This window comes from Fundulus heteroclitus, chromosome 22 (genome assembly GCF_011125445.2).
Source record: "Fundulus heteroclitus isolate FHET01 chromosome 22, MU-UCD_Fhet_4.1, whole genome shotgun sequence".
NCBI lineage: Eukaryota > Metazoa > Chordata > Actinopteri > Cyprinodontiformes > Fundulidae > Fundulus > Fundulus heteroclitus.
Window position 1 is genome coordinate 3,553,072 of NC_046382.1, and position 5,300 is coordinate 3,558,371.

General features: G+C 42.9%; 1 long non-coding RNA gene across 1 annotated transcript; it reads right to left on the reverse strand.

Moving 5' to 3' along the window:
- Positions 1 to 1,278: 1,278 nt before the first annotated feature.
- LOC118557223 lies at positions 1,279 to 4,413 on the reverse strand. Its single transcript, XR_004927719.1, has 3 exons — positions 4,391 to 4,413; positions 4,051 to 4,170; positions 1,279 to 1,460 (listed from the first exon to the last, which is right to left on the reverse strand). It is a non-coding gene; the product is annotated as an uncharacterized LOC118557223 (long non-coding RNA).
- Positions 4,414 to 5,300: the final 887 nt, after the last annotated feature.

Sequence of the window (5,300 nt, forward strand, 5' to 3'; positions counted from 1 at the left end):
TGTCAACCATTGTCTTCATATCAGCTTAACAGCTGATATCCACCAGATAATACCTAACAGACAGATTTATTTATTAAACATTCAATAACTTTAAACAGTGTATAATTGCACAGCAGTCCACTTCAGCTCAGCTTGGTTCCACCAACCACAGGATGAAGCTTTCCTTCCCTGCTAAACTGCTCTCACAACGCACACAGGAACCAAGTCTTGATGGGTCAGACAGGTTCTACCAGGTATTTCCCAGTGGGTCGTGGAAATGTGATCCACTGTTAGTCTGACATGGAGCCAGGGAGCAGCAAAACCTCCTGATCAGCATCAGCACTCCAGACATGAAGACATGAAGGTGTTTTCATCAGAACAGGGCAGCTGATTTCTGGAGATAACGGATCAAACCTCTGTCTGCAGCTAGAACTGGAACATCTGAGAGCTCACTGGGAGGAACTGGGTTTCTGTTCTTGGCTCTTAAAGAAATGTAACGGGTCATTTCCAGAACCTCAGACCCCGACTGAGGAGACCGGTCCATACTAGGGCTGGTGATTGGCTAAAATATCACAACATGATTCCTTGCAGTGAAATCAGGATTTTATTAGTTTCCCAATGTAACAATAAAAATGTTGAAGAAAAATCTAGAGAAGCGTTTAGACCAGAGCATTTCTGGACCCATTTTAATGAGTTGCTGCAGTTCTGCTAACTTGTCTGAAGCTCAACTGAAATGTAATAAATCCATTGAGATATTTAAGAGCTGAAGAACAGCTGCAGCTCTAAACTCCTGTGAGGGAACACACCAAGTCTCTGGTTCTTATCCAGTGATTGTTCCAGCTCCAGCTGAGAAGAACTGAAACTCCTCAGTCACTAAAACTAAGGAAGACCTTCAGATACGACGAGGAAACGGTTCAGGAAGAAAGAAAGAAAGTCCAGTTGGTTCCATGTTGGATTTGATTCAATCACTATGAATATGGGAGAGGGACTAAACAGTCCAGTTAGCTCATTAACATGGAACAGAACCAATCAGAGTGAGCTCCAGCCCAAACTAAATCTCTGACTTTAAGCAGAGAAAAGTGTGTAATGATAGCGACTAATCAATGAGGAACAAAAGCAAACAGATCAGAGCTGTTAAACATGATGTAGCAGCATCCAGGACGCCTCCACCAACATCCATTCTTTCCACTTTCACTGCTGTGGTTCTGGAGAACATCCAACACACACCGCTTCACATATGAACATAGAAATGTGGGAAAAAGAGCTGAGCTCACCTTAAACACATGTTGGAATAAAAACATTTCAGACTGACTCAGTTTCCACAGTTATAGCAGTTAGATACAGCTCACCTCTCTGAGGATGCAGGTCCAGGAGATTTGAAGGTAAAAGGAAGAACCTTTGACCTGTCGCTCTTAAAGGACACACAGCTGGGTTCTGGTTCTGGTTCTGGTTGATGTTTACCTATCAGTCTCTCAACAATCCTGTCAAAAGAAAATGTATTTTAACACATTTGTAGAGTTTTAATTACTTTTTAAAACATGTCTGATTATATGATAAAGAGCTGTGAAACAACAGAAGCAGACAGATCATTAACTTGATGTTCTAACTGGTTCCATCAGAACCGATCCAATCCTCCACCATGTTCCTGATCATTGATCCTCCTGAATAATGTCCAGCCTGGTCTAAAGAGCAGAAATTACTGTTTCTGAGACCATCCTGATGGTTAGAAATGACTGATAGGACAGTTTGGTGATGTTAGTCCTCTGACATGGAGGAGAATCCTGAGTCCTTTTCACTCAGACCATCAAGGAGGTTCTGATGGAGCTTCATTAAGTCTTGGTGTTGTGTTTGTAACATACTGAGGTGGAACCAAAGCTGATCCACTGCTGAGTCCAGAATAGAGGTTGTTCTAGATACCTGATCAATAATGGAAGTGAAGCAGCTGGATGCCCACCAGTCAGAACTGACAGTTTTCTCCATTTTAAGCAGATTCACTGACTAAAATCATCTTGTGATGAGTTGTCAGCTTCATTTATTCACACAATAGAAATTCAAAGCTGAACCTGACTACATTGTTTTCTATCTAGGATTAAATTTAACTTGAATCTAAATGATGAAACTGGACTGAATGTAAATTTCTGTGTCTAAACTGGATGTTTTGTAAAGTATCTATAGACAACATCTGTTGTGAATCAGAGCTTTAGAAATAAACTGATGTGAACCAAAGCTGCTCTGGTAGCTACAGCCTAAAACTATATTAGGCTCCATGATGTTGGATGGAATATCATTTCTGATGAGAAGCAGACGTTCTTCCACTAATCATCTCCTGGTCTCCCCAGTATCTATGGTCCTTGATGTGTTCTGGTTTCCAGAACCGCCTCAGTCTGACTGATCCAGACTGCAGCTAGGTGGCTGTTTCTTCCATGAGTCCAGAGGTCAGCTGGGGGAAAATGCAGGAAATGTGTTGGAAGTCGGTGAGTTTCTCACATCCAGACTCTTCTAGCAGAATTCCCACCTCAACGTGGTGGAGAGTTCTGTTGGTTCCTGAGATGCTGGGACCATGATGTTCTGAGCTGGTTGGTCTCCATGGCATGTTGATCTAAGGAGAGGATCAGACAAAGAGCTATCCGACACCTCCCTGGAGCCAGGCCTGCAGGGTCGGGGTCAGGAGGGGTTCAGAAGTTGGAGTCTAATGGTCGATGCCTTGACTTCTTGAGCTTGGAGTGACCCAATTCCAAGAAGCTACAGAACCCTCTCTGTGTGGGCCTCCATCTGCAGGGAGGTTGGGTTCTATAGGAGCTGGGTAACAGGGGAGAACGGGGACCTGGGAGTTATAATTCCTGGGATAATGACCTGGATCCAGGGACCTGGAGGTTCATCTCACTGGTGGGTCAGGAACCAGAACTGGTGTAGGAGGTCCACTGGTACCAGCTGGATGTTTGGACTCCATGGACAGCTCATGTTCTGGAAACAAACTCCTGCAGAGGGGCTGGACCTTCTTTAGGATTACCCAGAGTTCATTCTGGTGGCTGTAGGGAAACTCAAAAACTTCCAGTTTTCCTTGAAGAGGTTCTGAAAACTGATGAGTCCAAAAGGGACAGGACAGTCCGTCCCCGGCTTTGTCTGGTTTGGGGGGACTGCAGACCTGGAGTTAGGATTTTGTTGGGTGATGGAAGGAGCGCTCCAAGGATCTCCTCCATGTGGTCACCATGTCTTCCATGGAGGAGGCAGAGTCCTAGTCCTTGGAGGAAAGTGAGTCCATCAGTTTCTCTGTGGTCAGTGAAGGAGTTAAAACGCTTCCTGTTGTCAATGCCATAGGCATGAAGGAGATTCATCCTGAGAAGATGGAGGCTCTGGACCCTGTGGGGCTGTCCTGGTCGGCACGCCTCCTTCCTTTATGTCCAGTTTAGAGATTTTTAACCAGAATGTTAAAGGAAATTAAATGGATTAATTTATTTGTGTTTATTTTGCCAAGGTTTGAATAAATCATTTATTATTTGTTTTAAGGGAAGGTTCAACAATAACATTTTCAGGGAAACGTTCATCTTCAAAGTAATTCACTGAACTCCAAATGGAATAAATGGTTGATTTTTTCCAAATGTATTAATTTAACTAATTTAAATACTACTTACATCAATATGTAGGAAAAATAATGATAATTATATTTTTGTATCATAATGAAGTTTTAGGTTCAGGGATTTTTACTAGTGAACAGGAATAAAACCATGTTCTACAGAACCACAGAGAACCAATCAGAGTGAGCTCCAGTCCAAACTAAATCTTTGACTTTAAGCAGAGAAAAGTGTTTAATGATGGCGACTAATCAATGAGGAACAAAAGCAAACAGATCAGAGCTGTTAAACATGATGTAGCAGCATCCAGGACGCCTCCACCAACATCCATTCTTTCCACTTTCACTGCTGTGGTTCTGGAGAACATCCAACACACACCGCTTCACATATGAACATAGAAATGTGGGAAAAGAGCTGAGCTCACCTTAAACACATGTTGGAATAAAAACATTTCAGACTGACTCAGTTTCTACAGTTACAGCAGTTAGATACAGCTCACCTCTCTGAGGATGCAGGTCCAGGAGATTTGAAGGTAAAAGGAAGATCCTTTGACCTGTTGCTCTTAAAGGACACACAGCTGGGTTCTGGTTCTGGTTCTGGTTTCAGTCTCTGATGGATGCTAACAGAAACATTAAGATCAAAACACATTCTGTGAGGTTCTGCTTTCATACCAGCCCACATTCTGGACCTGTTTAACTGAGCTGAGCTGCTGTGTTCAGTCTGGATGAAGCAGCAAAGAGGACCAGCAGCAGCTTCAGGACCACTTGGTCTCTTCTGGCCTGATATAGTGAGAACGCTGTGTGAAAAGGGCTCTGGACACTTAGAGATGCTGATCTCACCTCTGAGCGTGGCTCTGGCTCTCAGCTTCCCCACACAGAGTGCTTTTAGAGGGAGGGACTCCCTCCTCTCTGTCCTCAGGCTGATCCATGCTGCTGAATTCACATCCACATCAGCTCACACACACTTTCTACCTTCACCTGCAGAGGAAACACACATCATTCATCTGATCATCAACTCTGATCATCCTTTACATCCTTAGTGCTGGAAAAAGATCAGCTGCTCCTCCTCTGATTGGCTCTTCTTCTCTGCTTCATATCAGCTGAATGCAGTCAGACAGCAGTGAGAGGCAGAGGAAGCTGCCATCAGCTGCTGTACTTCTACTATCAGTCCACTAGATGGAGCCATGGAGCAACATTTCATCCACAGACACTGATCCACTCTGACTGAACATCAGCAGCTATTTTATTTCACAATTATCAGACTCTACAGGTGGATTATCTGCTGCATCAAGGATGAACTATTTAATAATCTGACTCAATCACACACATTTTAACATTGATGTAATTTTATTTTGAAAGGGCTCACAGGAAGCAGCAGGAAACGTTTGGGTCTGACTTTAATGGCCGACCAGAGTTTGATTCTTGCTGTAAATATCTAGAAAAGCTTAGATCTCCATATTTGCTCCACTCAGACCTAGAAACATTCAGATCTCTGAAAAACATTTATTGTTTTTTCTTTATGTTGACACATCTGATATGTTCAGGTGTTTTTATTTATTGATTTATTCCTGTTTGTTTAGTGGAATATTTGGTTCACTGGCTTGGCTAAACTCTAGAGGACTCAGACCCACTTTTACTGGTTTTATTGTGACTATTAATAAATCAGACCTTTGACCGTTGGACTGCCTTAGTGATTTAAGGAGCTGTAATCTGTCGAGTCAGCAGCAAACTGATTGGTTGTTAGAACCAG